The sequence below is a fragment of the Coregonus lavaretus genome (genome assembly GCF_964263955.1).
Source record: "Coregonus lavaretus genome assembly, chromosome: 15".
Lineage (NCBI taxonomy): Eukaryota > Metazoa > Chordata > Actinopteri > Salmoniformes > Salmonidae > Coregonus > Coregonus lavaretus.
In genome coordinates, this window is record NC_140002.1 from 46,423,779 (window position 1) to 46,438,478 (window position 14,700).

Below are 14,700 nucleotides of genomic sequence, written 5' to 3' on the forward strand. Positions count from 1 at the left end.
TCAGAGTTGATTAATATGATGACGGTTTAGAGATGGGAGGTTTTGATAAAGAAATCTGATTAACAGAGGTACCGTTTTGGTATATTGGTTTTATTGAAGAGATCTAATCAAACATGACAAGAAATTGAGATAGCTTATTTTGCAATTGTGGAGTGGGGAAAGCTTTTTAAAATGAACACGTTTCCACATTGAAAAACTCAGTGCCCCCCATATAAAAAAATCTAAATTTCACAATCCCCTAAATATTTTAAGGGCACTATGAAGGGCAGTAAGATGCACTGCACCAAGAATGCAGTCACTAGTTTTCTGCTACCTGCATGTGTCCCAAATGACTCCCTATTTCCTGTATAGTGCATTACTTTTCATCAGAGCCCTATGGACCCTGGTCAAAAGTAGTACGCTAGGGAATAGGTACACAAGGGAATAGGGTGCCATTGGGATGCAGACCAGATATCATACCTTATTCTCCCTCGAAAAATGTAGAACGACTCACAGACACGTTTTGTACACACATCTGCAATACATTTAATGTTAAAACAAATACAATAACTCAGGTGTATATAGAACGCATACATGTGCACTTGAGATAATACATGCATAGCCGCGGGAAGTTGTTTGTCGGTGGGGGTGCTGATCTTTTTGGGGAGGTTATAGACGGATATATCAGTCCGCTAATACAGGACTAGTAAAGGCCCAGTGCACTACTTTTGTGAAATTTTTTAATTATTATAATATTCTTCTTAGAATGTATTTTATTTTATTATTATTTAATAGGGGGAGCTGCAGCACCCTTAGCACCCCTACTTCCCGCGACTATGAATACATGCACATGTATGCATATTGTGCAGTGCAGTGTGCACTTACAGTACATGCTCATAAACGTTTGTTCACGAGCAGATATACACACATGCTGGACACACATGCTCTGACTCGGCATGCTCAGTGGCTGCAGCCTGGAGCTGGAGCGGCTGGGATGGGAGGGGGGAGGATAAGAGAGGAGGAGGAGGCGGAGGAGGGGGAACAGCCAGGGTTGGAGTCCCACACAAGGGGAGCTAGCCAGTGGAAAATAAGCCATGTTCATTGCAGAGTGTGCTTCTGTTAGGAGGGTGCTCCGCTCTCTTTGGCTCGCTCCGTTTTCAGACGACTTAGAGAGAGAGTGTGTGCAAGCACAGGTCCTTAATGTGCTCTCTGCTCTTTGTGCTTTCTCTCTTTCTCTCTTTTTTCACTTTCTGTTTATCATGACTATTTTGTCAGGAGCTGGTTGAGGGATAGACTTGGCAGGAGAGCGGCAGTACTGGATTTGAGCGAAAGACTCAAAGAAAGAAAGAGAAAAGAGAAGAGAACAACCGTAGACAATAAGTGCAGACAGAAGATAATAGTTTGTTTGGAACTTTTCTGTCTTCCAGCATGAGAGGAGAGACATCTTTGAAGAACAAAGAGAGTGAGAGGGACTGAAAGATGTACGACCTGAAAACAAAAAGGTAGGAAGTGCATTTGACACTGTACAAGTTTGTTTCTGTGTGAATGTGTATGGGGGTGGGGAAGGAGGAGTGGAGACTGTGACTATTTTCACTTCATTCAGAATATTCAAGTTTAGAACATTTTGTACAAATGTGATGTGCTCCTCGTGTATACAGTCTGTATGCTTACTTGTGTATGGACATTTGTATGTTAAAGTGTGTGTGTGTGTGTGTGTGTGTGTTCTCCTAGGGCATGCCTGTGCCTCTTTGTGTCAGACATCTCACACTTCCAGAAATAGAGACACACACACACCACTGTCTCTCCAGTCAGTCCACGGTGTACTGAGTGAACTCCAGGGAAGAGTGTGTAAACCTTCGTGAAAGAGCTTGGTTGGACAACATATTTGCCTGCTGTGCCCAGTGAGAGAACACTGGAGTAGTCTTCAATAAGCAATTTTTAACAGATACACATATATATTAAATTAGATGGCTGTAAGTTATCAATAACATTCTACAGTTGATACACTACATGACCAAAAGTATGTGGACACCTGCTCGTCGAACATCTCATTCAAAAATCATGGTCATTAATATGGAGTTTACAGTTGGCACTATGCATTGGGGCATGTACCGTTCTCCTGGCATCCGCCAAACCCAGATTCGTCCGTCGGACTGTCAGATGGTCAAGCGTGATTCATCACGTTTCCGCTGCCCCAGAGTCCAATGACGGAGTCTACTCCAGCCGACGCTTGGCATTGCGCATGGTGATCTTAGGCTTGTGTGCTGCTGATCAGCCATGGAAACCCATTTGATGAAGCTCCCGACGAATAGTGATTGTGCTGACATTGCTTCCAGAGGCAGTTTGGAACTAGGTAGTGAGTGTTGCAACCGAGGACAGACCCTTTTTATGCGCTACGTGCTTCAGAACTTTGGTCTCGTTCTGTGAGCTTGTGTGGCCTACCACTTTGCGGCTGAGCTGTTGTTGCTCCTAAATCTTTCCACTTCACAATAACAGTGCTTACATTTGACCGGGGCAGCTGTAGCAGGGCAGAAATTTGACAAACTGACTAGTTGGAAAGGTGGCATCCTATGACGGTGCCACGTTGAATGTCACTGAGATCTTCAGTAAGGCCATTCTACTGCCAATGTTTGTCTATGGAGATTACATGGCTGTGTGTTCGATTTTATACACCTGTCAGCAACGGGTGTGGCTGAAATAGCCGAATCCACTAATTTGAAGAGGTGTCCACATACTTTTGTATACATAGTGTATGCTATTCGTATTTTATAATATTGTCTTGATATAAGGCTTTTCATTTCATTATTATTGAGGTGTCTTGGTATTTCACTTGGGTTCAGGGAGTTTATGAACTCCTTGGTCTTTTGGTGTTTGTTTTTAGTCAGTGCCAGCCATAAATTATGATGCAATGATGCTTGCTCTCATTAGGCTTTTTACTGGTGAATGAGAAGCAATTAATCTCTAAACTAATGTTACTGTTATAATAATTAATATTTTTTATATGAGGTGTAGCTTATAACTGGGATGTTGGGCTAGCTAGTGTCACAGGATGATACAATGCCGTGCAAAAGTTTTCATCCCTCTTCGCGTTTTTCCTACTTTGTTGCATTACAACCTGTAATTTAAATGGATTTTTATTTGGATTTCATGTAATGGACAAACACAAAATAGTCCAAATTGGTGAAGTGAAATGAAAAAAATTAATTGTTTCAAAAAATTCAAAAAAATAAATAACAGAAAAGTGGTGTGTGCATATGTATTCACCCGCTTTGCTATGAATCCACTAAATAAGATCTGGTGCAACCAATTACCTTCAGAAGTCACATAATTAGTTAAATAAAGTCCACCTGTGTGCAATCTAAGTGTCACATGATCTCAGTATATATATACCTGTTCTGAAAGGCCCCAGAGACTGCAACACCACTAAGCAAGGGGCACCACCAAGCAAGGGGCACCATGAAGACCAAGGAGCTCTCCAAACAGGTTGTGGAGAAGTACAGATCAGGGTTGGGTTAAAAAATATATCAGAAACTTTGAACATCCCACGGAGCACCATTAAATCCATTATTTAAAAAATTGAAAGAATATGGCACCACAACAAACCTGCCAAGAGAGGGCCGCCCACCAAAACTCACAGACCAGGCAAGGAGGGTGTTAATCAGAGAGGCAACAAAGAGACCAAAGACAACCCTGAAGGAGCTGCAAAGCTCCACAGCGGAGATTGGAGTATCTGTCCATAGGACCACTTTAAGCCGTACACTCCACAGAGCTGGGCTTTACAGAAGAGTGGCCTGAAAAAAGCCATTGCTTAAAGAGAAAAATAAGCAAACCCGTTTGGTGTTCGCCAAAAGGCATGTGGGAGACTCCCCAAACATATGGAAGAAGGTACTCTGGTCAGATGAGACTAAAATTGAGCTTTTTGGCCATCAAATAAAACGCTATGTCTGGCGCAAACCCAACACCTCTCATCACCCCGAGGACACCATCCCCACAGTGAAGCACATCTTCAAAGTGGTAGGCATGTTGTGTAAATCAAATGATACAACCCCCCCAAAAAATCTATTTTAATTCCAGGTTGTAAGGCAACAAAATAGGAAAAATGCCAAGGGGGGTGAATACTTTCGCAAGCCACTGTACATGTAGAGGTAGTGTATCAAAAACACATGAATCAATCAATCAAATATATTTTATAAAGCCTCCTTTACAGAAGTGGTGGTCGCAAAGTGCTTTACAGATACCCAGCCTTAAACCCCAAAGATCAAGCAATGCAGAGGCAGAAGCACAGTGGCTAGGAAAAACATGTCTAGTGTGTTGCGTGTCATTCTAGTGTGGTGATGTGCATTCTGGATTTCAAAAGAAATGCGATTAGAAAACTTAATCCCATGGATGTATTGCTGTTTGCGTGTTCGCTAATGTTCCCAGTGACTGCTGCTGTACATACATTTATTTATTTATATATTTCAATTGTCATAATATGTAGCATATTTACACTCTCTGTACCCAACATGATTGTATCTTTCATGACATGGCTGAATCGTGTACCAGAGGGTTTCAAAACACACATGGTGTCCAAAAGGATATCCTGCTGGGAAACAGACTAAAATAGTCCCCCCCCCCCCCCTATTTTTTCAAAGATCTGAGCAAAGATAGGTCCAGCTGGGGAATATTAACCAATGTGAGTTTCACACAGCCTTGGAACCACATCCCAGTGAACCCATTCACCCTCACAGAACAGGAGGGAGAGAGAGAGGGAAAAGGAGAGGGAGAGAGAGAGAGAGAGGGAGAAGGAGAGGGAGAGAGAGAGGGAGAAGGAGAGGGAGAAGGAGAGGGAGAGGGAGAGAGAGAGGGGGAGAGAGAGAGGGAGAGAGAGGGAGAGAGAGGGAGAGAGAGGGAGAGGGAGAGAGAGTCAAAAAGGGAGGGTGGTGGGGGTGTTGGAAAAGAGAGAGAGATACAGAGAGAGAAAGAGATACAGAGGGTGAGAGAGTGAGCATGAGAGACTGAGACTGAGAGAAAGAGAGCTAGAGAGGGAGGCATGTTTCAGTGCTCTGACTGCATGCCTGACGTTCTTAGCTGCTGACCTCTATGGAAAATAACAAACCAATGTCACCTCGCCATGGCCACTGGCTCTGGATGACTGACCACTGATGTTGCCACGGAGGCGCTCAAGTGGAAAAGTCTCTGATTGACTTGACTTGTGTCACTCTGGTGCTGTTGTGCGTCAATAAAGTTGTTTATCGGTTGTTAACAAGTGTACAACTGACATGAGCAATATTAAACTTACTTGACTTTTGTCACTGATGGTGTTGGGGCTGTTGTGTCAATAAAGTGAATGAGATTGATTGTTCATCACTTACTTCATGGCTAGTGTATTTGTTCAGTCTGGATGCTCTTTCAATTGGGGCTGATATCATTACTGTAAAAAGGGAACTACAGTAAACACTGTCCTACTGATTCACATGAATCCAACTCCTCTGCAGATGTGCTCTTCTTATCTGTTTTCTACTCTTTTGGACTGAGGTCTGCACAATCCTTCTTCGTTAAAGAGTGTTTAAGATTGATTTATAATAAAAGTAATTCAAGTTCTGAGTCAAGAGCATAGTGCCTGACACACCTCTATTACTGAAAAGAGAAATACAAAATCATAATGTGAAAAATGTGTGCCTACTTCGAATAACAATGGAGTCCTTTGGATTCATTCAATTTTGATCAATTGAAAGGTGTCCAGAAGCTATTTTCTATTTGGATTCATACACTGTTTATGTTGAAAGGCGTCTGTATTTGCCTGTGGAAGAGAGGGTGGAAGTTTTCGTGGAGGGAAACTTTCCACAGATGCCCTGACGTGTCACATTGATAGCAGCAGATTTAGGAGGGAAGCATTAGGGTCAGAGAATCAGGTCACGCCCTTTTGTGTTCTCAAACCCTGCCTCCGGGATCACTGCTGATGGTGACGCATCACAGGGTCAAAGTTCATAGCAGAGTTAGCCAGAGGTAGTCAGTGGAGAGAGACAAGGAGAGGCCATGGAGGCATTAAACAGATCCATATTTAGACTGAGCCAGTCGTGACATGGGGCTTAGGTCTGAAAAGGTCATTTGATTTGTGTGGACACAGACCATTTAACAAACGTTTCAGGCCTAATCCCTAAAGAAACAGGTTGAAGGCAACAGTGGCAATGAAAGGTTCCATCCCAACCCTCAGCTCGCCTCAGCTCTGCTCAGTGGAAAGATTATGAGGACCGGGGAGCGGAATTAGACTTCAGAACATACTGTAGGTTCAGAGTTAGAATGACTGTCAACCTAATGATCCTAATTTACCATTTTAAAATCCGTAAGAGTCTATTGATGCACACTTGCGTCAATCTAAGTAACCTAATAAAATAAATCCCAACAAAATCCGTCAGTTTAAGCTAGAGATATCTGTTTTTTTGCATGGGCTGTGTCTCAATCCACCGCATCTGCCTATGTTGGCCTTCCGCAGCTACGGTGGAAAGTGGCAGAGCTACAGCGCTGTCTGTCAGACCAGGAGACATCTTGAAAATAGGTTTTCTCATGAAAACGTCTGTAGCGTCTGAACGGTTTGGCCTACTAACTAATATGACCACTCTATGGAAAGGGGAGATTCTCACGAATATGGTGGTGTTCTCCACAAGTGTTAAGGGACTCGTTTGAAGGGAACCTGGTACCGGTTAAAACAATTATTACATTATTGGAAGTATGGAGGTAGTTTTGTGTCAACAAAAAATAGGGTCCAAAAAAAAAAAATATTCTTATATCTAGATATAGGACAGACACTTCAAAACCTTATTCCTTTTGATTTATTTTTTGACTGTCTGTTTTGCCATTTATGACTGTGTTTTCAATGTGTTTCTATGGGCTATAGTAGTAAAGTCCAAATTCTATATATATTTGTTATATACTTACAGGGGTCATAAAATTCTAAATCAAATAGCCAAATGATCCATGATATGACCATTTGAAAAAAAAATCCATATGCTAGTTTAGTATAATCTGTTTTTTAAAGAAGCATCACCATGGGAAAAGCATATATACTGAACAAAAAATATAAACGCAACATGTAAAGTGTTGGTCCATGTTTCATGAGCTGAAATAAAAGATCCCAGAAATGTGCAAAAATGTGTTTGCTTCCCTGTTAGTGAGTATTTCTCCTTTGCCAAGATAATCCATCCACCTGACAGGTATGGCATATCAAGAAGCTGATTAAAAAGCGTGATCATTACACAGGTGCAACAATAAAAGGCCACTCTAAAATGTGCAGTTTTGGCACACAACACAATACCACAGATGTCTCAAGTATTGCGGGAGCTGCACTGCAGGAATGTTCACCAGAGTTTTTGCCAGAAAATTGAATGTTCATTTATCTACCATAAGCTGTCGTTTTAGAAAATTTGGCAGTACATCCAACCAGTCTCACAACCGCAGACCACTTGTAACCATGCCAGCCCAGGACCTCCACATCCGGCTTCTTCACCTGCAGGATCGTTTGAAACCAGCCACCCGGACAGCTGCTGAAACTGTGTATTTGCACAACTGAAGAATTTCTGCACAAACTGTCATAAACCGTCTCAGGGAAACTCATCTGCGTGCTCGACATCCTCATCAAGGGTCTTGACCTGACTGCAGTTCTGCATCGTAACCGACTTCAGTGGGCAAATGCTCACCTTCAATGGCCACCGGCACCCTGGAGGATGCGAAGGAGGTGTGCGCGCTGCATGAGGCAAATGGTGGTCACACCAGATACTGACTGGTTTTCTGATCCACGACCCTACCTTTGTTTTTAAGGTATATCTGTGACCAACAGATGCATATCTGTATTCCCACTCATGTGAAATCCATAGATTAGGGCCTCATGTATTTATTTAAATTGACTGATTACCTTACATGAACTGTAACTCAGTAAAGTCTTTGAAATTGTTGCATGTTGCGTTTTATATTTTGGAACTTTAATACAAGAAGTGCATAATACCTTTTTAAAATGGAAAACATAGAATAAATTGAGTGGTACATTAGTCCAACAAATAGCTTCTGCTAGAGGCTGAAGGGGAGGGATCAAAAGGATAGATTCAAACTGGAGTAAACAAGTGACTGTTAGCCAGGACAACTGTTCAAATGGTTATGCTTTCTGCTGAAATGCAATTTCAGATTTCTGTCAGCTCCTCTCCTTCCATTTCTCTCTGTCTTCTCTCCCCTCCTCTCCTATCTTCTCTGCTGCTTCCCATTTTCCTTGGTATAATGATCTCACTGCCTCCTCTTTTTTGTGGGGAGATAAAGTAAAGTTTTACGCCTGAAGACAAGGCACTCATGCGCTGACAGCATCATCCAGCTGTGGTAGGACAAACACACACAGTAGATGAGAGTATTTTGTTAATGCTAGTGAAGATAGCTAATCCTCTTCATACAGTACATGTGGTTTTATGACCCATCCGGGATAGTTCAATACCGCATGCATGTGTACACAGGGGGGAGTGAAAGTGTAAATCATCTGTGTGTGTTTGTGTGAGTGTGAGAACACAGACTGCTTATCCTGTGTGTGTGTGTGTGTGTGTGTGTGTGTGTGTGTGTGTGTGTGTGTGTGTGTGTGTGTGTGCGTGTGCGCGTGTGCGTGCGCCAGACAGTGTGTGAGTGGTTTTATGGGGGACTGATCCAGTAAAGTCCTTTATGGAGCAGCAGTGTGTGTGTGCTGGTGTCTGGGCTGTGGCTGTAGCTGTGGGCAGACTAGAGAAGGCTGGTCTGAACCTGCTGGTAGGGATTTATTTTGTTAGCTAGGGTAAGCTAGCCCCTCGTAAAAGCAACAACTCTAATAAACTAACCCCTGCTGGACCACACGCCCATAGTCACTAGTAAAATATGCCCTCTCTGACCCCTCCTCTCTCTGGCCCCTCCTCTCTCTGGCCCCTCCTCTCTCCTATTCCTTACATAATGCACTACTTTTGACCAGATCCCTATGGGCCCGGTCAAAAGTAGTGCAGTATATAGGGCAGGGGTTCTTAAACCTTTTCAGCCTGGGACCCAAATGAGAAATTCTGTGTTTTCCTGGGACCCAAGCTTAGGAAATTATGCAACTATATGTAAATATCGGTACATTTCACTGCCCTTATGCCTAAAACAAATATAATATAGACAAAAACAAATAACAATGAAAGGAAATACCCATATAAATGTACCTATCTATGAATGTTTATTTTTCCCCATTAAAAATACTCTAAGTTGTTTAGGTTGGAACTGTTGCTGTTAAAATACAATAAATCATTTTCATTCTGAACTGGAATAAACTGATTGATCACATCACACAGATGTAGACCAGAAAACACACACACAGTCCTAATGAGAGGTGTATGGCTGGTTGAAGTTGTCAACAAGCATGTCTATTCTGGGCTCAGTTTTTGACATTGCAACACTGAGGCCATGCTCAGCATTGAGACTGTTTCTGTACTTTTTTTTTTAGTATGTCAGAGTAGAGAACCCTGACTCGCATAGGTATGTGGTGCCAAACTGGATCAGAATATCTACTGCTTTCTCAGTCAGGCAGGAGACCGCTTCCTGCTATAGATGAACAACCTAGAACTGTGTGAGTGTGTTTGCCTCAAAAAGTATCTTGCTTCAATCAATTTTTCCAGTTCAGAATACAAATGATTACTTGTATCTTAACAGCAACAGTTCCAACCTAGACTTGTTTTCAACAATCATTTCTACAGTAAGATGTACAGTAGGTCTGATCATTTTGTTATCTGTACTGTTACTAAGGTTTGCACTATCAGTAGCTAGCTAGCTTGCTTTGGCTAATGTTTGCTATTAACTGTGTACAAGGCCATGGGATTGTTTGAAAGAGAAACTCACATCTACTACTATGAGAGATAGTACTCCCTTATTTCTGCTTATCATCACCTGTTATGAAATGACAACAATGCCTTGCCAGCTGACTTACTTTTTCACTGTCGAAGCACTGTTTCCTGAAGTGTTCTGCCCTGTTCTGAAAGAACTCCCTGGGTTTACCGTCATGCTGTGGATTTTTGGTCAGGAGGTGTCGTTTTATTAATTTGTTCGTTTTGAGAGACTCATTACTAAGCACTTCCCCGCACCAAACACATTGTGGACGCTCCTCGTTATTTCTCAAAGTTTGTATGAAACCAAGAGGGAGAAACTCATTGCTGTATTTGCGTTTCATGACGATTGAGCTCAGTCAGAACTTGTGGCATGAGTCCATTTGATGACAGCGGTGAGTAATGGTGAGCGGGAATGACAAGTCAGTGGCTGTCAGCGCATCAACTGCTGCTGAACAACAATGCTGCAGCGTATGGGTCGTAGAGTGATCTTTAAGAAAACTGCAGAAAAAAACTGTGAAGCACAAGGGCATCTCCCTCTCCCACTCGTGTACCTGCCAAACTGAGCATAGACCACTGCTAAGCAGAGAGCGCACTGAACAGTGAGTGCAGTTGCACTTGGCCAAATCAATTCCAGTAATTAATGAAATAATTATACATTTACTCTGACACGTCGCGACCCACCATTAACAGGTCTGCGACCCACTTTGGGTCACGACCCATACTTTAAGAAAGGATGATTTGGAGAATAGGGTTCAATTTCACCCACAGACTAATATAAGTAGAGGAAACAGACCGAAACCAGACTATTGTTGAGGCCTTTTTTAGTATATAATGAAATCAGTGACTGTGGCTAGGTTCCAAATGGCACCCTATTCCCTATGCTGTGCCCTGCTTTTAACAGGGCCCATCGGGTCCGTAGGGTTCTGGTCAAAAGTTGTGGACTGTATAGGGAATAGGGTGCCATTTGGGACTCTGGCTGTGTTTTTTGTTGTTGTTATTTCACCTTTATTTAACCAGGTAAGCCAGTTGAGAACAAGTTCTCATTATGTACATTTTTAGTCATTTAGCAGACGCTCTTATCCAGAGCGACTTACAGTTAGTGAGTGCATACATTATTTTTTTTTATTTTTTTCATACTGGCCCCACGTGGGAATCAAACCCACAACCCTGGCGTTGCAAACGCCATGCTCTACCAACTGAGCTACATCCCTGCCGGCCATTCCCTCCCCTACCCTGGACGACGCTGGGCCAATTGTGCGCCACCCCATGGGTCTCCCGGTCGCGGCCGGCTATGACAGAGCCTGGATTCGAACCAGGATCTCTAGTGGCACAGCTAGCACTGCGATGCAGTGCCTTAGACTCGGGAGTGGCGCACAACTGAGCTACAACTGCGACCTGGCCAAGATAAAGCAAAGCAGTGCGATAAAAACAACAACAACACAGAGTTACATATGGAATAAACAAAAACGTACAGTCAATAACATAATAGAAAATCGAAAATCTATATACAGTGTGTGCAAATGTAGTAAGTTATGGAGGTAAGGCAATAAATAGGCCATAGTGCAAAATAATTACAATTTAGTATTAACACTGGAGTGATAGATGTGCAGAAGATGATGTGCAAATAGAGATACTGGGGTGCAAATGAGCAAAATAAATAACAATGTAAATAACAATATGGGGATGGGGTAGTTGGATGGGCTAATTACAGATGGGCTGTGTACAGGTGCAGTGATCGGTAAGCTGCTCTGACAACTGACGCCTAAAGTTAGTGAGGGAGATAAGAGTCTCCAGCTTCAGAGATTTTTGCAGTTTGTTCCAGTCATTGGCAGCAGAGAACTGGAAGGAATGGCGGCCAAAGGAAGTGTTGGTTTTGGGGATGACCTGTGAGATATATCTGCTGGATCGCAGACTACGGGTGGGTGTTGCTATGGTGACCAGTGAGCTAAGATAAGACAGAGATTTGCCTAGCAGTGATTTATAGATGACCTGGAGCCAGTGGGTTTGGCGACGAATATGTAGTGAGGGCCAGCCAACAAGAGCGTACAGGTCACAATGGTGGGTAGTATATAGGGCTTTGGTGACAAAACGGAATGCACTGTGATAGACTACATCCAATTTGCTGAGTAGAGTGTTGGAGGCTATTTTGTAAATGACATGGCCGAAGTCAAGGATCGGTTGGATAGTCAGTTTTACGAGGGCATGTGTTGCAGCATGAGTGAAGGAGGTTTTGTTGCGAAATAGGAAGCCGATTCTGGATTTAACTTTGGATTGGAGATGCTTAATAGGAGTCTGGAAGGAGAGTTTACAGTCTAACCAGACACCTAGGTATTTGTAGTTGTCCACATACTCTAGGTCAGATCCGCCGAGAGTAGTGATTCTAGTCGGGTGGGCGGGTGCAAGCAGCGTTCGGTTGAAGAGCATGCATTTTGTTTTACTAGTGTTTAAGAGCAGTTGGAGGCTACGGAAGGAGTGTTGTATGGCGTTGAAGCTCGTTTGGAGGTTTGTTAACACAGTGTCCAATGAAGGGTCAGATGTATACAAAATGGTGTCGATTTGACACATTGAACTCTATCTGAGAAGTAGTTGGTGAACCAGGCGAGGCAGTCATTTGAAACACCAAGGCTATTTAGTCTGCCAATAAGAATGCGGTGGTTGACAGAGTCGAAAGCCTTGGCCAGCTCGATGAAGACGGCTGCGCAGTACTGTCTTTTATTGATCGCGGTTATAATATCGTTTAGGACCTTGAGCGTGGCTGAGGTGCACCCATGACCAGCTCGGAAACCGGATTGCATAGCGGAGAAGGTACGGTGGGATTCCAAATGGTCGGTGATCTGTTTGTTAACTTGGCTTTCAAAAAAAGTTCGAAAGGCAGGGCAGGATGGATATAAGTCTGTAACAGTTTGGATCTAGAGTGTCACCCCCTTTGAAGAGGGGGATGACCGCGGCAGCTTTCCAATCTCTGGGGATCTCAGACGTTACGAAAGAGAGGTTGAACAGGCTAGTAATAGGGGTTGCGACAATTTCGGCTGCTAATTTTAGAAAGAAAGTCCAGATTGTCTAGCCCAGATAATTTGTAGGGGTCCAGATTTTTCAGCTCTTTCAGAACATCAGCTGTCTGAATTTGTGTAAAGGAGAAGCTGGGGGATGGGGCATGGGCAAGTTGCAGCGGAGGGTGCAGAACTGGTGGCCGGGGTAGTGGTAGCCAGGTGGAAAGCATGGCCAGCCGTAGCAAAATGCTTGTTGAAATTCTCAATTATTGTAGATTTATGGGTGGTGACAGTGTTTCCTAGCCTCAGTGCAGTGGGCGGAGGTGCTCTTATTCTCCATGGACTTTACAGTGTCCCAAAACTTTTTGGAGTTAGTGCTACAGGATGCACATTTCTGTTTGAAAAAGCTAGCCTTTGCTTTCCTGACTGATTGTGTATATTGGTTCCTGACTTCCCTGAAAAGACTGTTCGATCCTAATGCAGTACGCCACAGGATGTTTTTGTGTTGGTCAATGGCATTCAAGTCTGAGGAGAACCAGGGGCTATATCTGTTCTTAGTTCTGAATTTTTTGAATGGGGCATGTTTATTTAAGATTGAGAGGAAAGCACTTTTAAAGAACAACCAGGCATCCTCTACTGATGGAATGAGGTCAATATCCATCCAGTGTTTTAGGGAGCGTTTGATAGTGATGAGGGGTGGTCGTTTGACCGTGGACCCATTACGGACGCAGGCAATAAGGCAGTGATCGCTGAGATCCTGGTTGAAGACAGCGGAGGTGTATGTAGAGGGTAAATTTGTCAGGATGATATCTATGAGGGTGCCCATGTTTACAGAGTTTGGGTTGTACCTGGTAGGTTCATTGATCATTTGTGTGAGATTAAGGGCATCTAGTTTAGATTGTAGGACGGCCGGGGTGTTAAGCATATCCCAGTTTAGGTCACCAAGCAGTACGAACTCTGAGGATAGATGGGGGGCAATCAGTTCACATATGGTGTCCAGGGCTGAGGGGGGTCTGTAGCAAGCGGCAACAGTGAGAGACTTATTTCTGGAAAGGTGCATTTTTAGAAGTAGAAGCTCAAACTGTTTGGGCACAGACCTGGATAGTATGATAGAGCTCTGCAGGCTATCTCTACAGTAGATTGCAACCCCACCCCCTTTGGCAGTTCTATCGAGACGAAAAATGTTGTAGTTGGGGATGGACATTTCTGAATTTTTGGTGGCCTTCCTAAGCCAGGATTCAGACACTGCTAGAATAATAATAATAATATGATATGCCATTTCGCAGACGCTTTTATCCAAAGCGACTTACAGTCATGCGTGCATACATTTTTGTGTATGGGTGGTCCCGGGGATCGAACCCACTACCTTGGCGTTACAAGCGCCGTGCTCTACCAGCTGAGCTACAGAGGACCACAAGGGTTGGCGGAGTGTGCTAACAGAGAACATCAGGGTTGGCGGAGTGTGCTAACGCAGTGAATAACTCAAACTTAGGGAGGAGGCTTCGGATGTTGACGTGTAAGAAACCAAGGCTTTTACGGTTACAGAAGTCAACAAAAGATAACGCCTGGGGAGTAGGAGTGATACTGGGGGCTACAGGGCCTGGGTTAACTTCTACATCACCAGAGGAACAGAGGAGGAGTAGAATAAGGATACGGCTAAAGGCTTTAAGAACTGGTGTTCTAGTGCGTTGGTTACAGAGAAAAAAAGGGACATATTTCCGGGCGTTGTAGAATAGATTCAGGGCATTATGTACAGAAAAGGATATGGAAGGATATGAGTACAGTGGAGGTAAACATTAGCATTGGGTAACGATGAAAGAGATAGCATCACTGGAGGCACCGATTGAGTCGGTCTCCGTGTGTATGGGGGGTGGGACAAAGGAGCTGTCTAA

The 14,700-nt window shown here is 43.4% G+C and overlaps 1 long non-coding RNA gene across 1 annotated transcript in view; it reads left to right on the plus strand.

Moving 5' to 3' along the window:
• Window positions 1-1,077: 1,077 nt before the first annotated feature.
• The window catches only part of LOC311142797, a 111,841-nt gene continuing 98,218 nt past the window's right edge, over window positions 1,078-14,700 (plus strand). Inside the window, exon 1 of the long non-coding RNA XR_014614386.1 lies at window positions 1,078-1,481. This is a non-coding gene — a long non-coding RNA (uncharacterized lncRNA). The remainder of the gene's footprint in view (window positions 1,482-14,700) is intronic.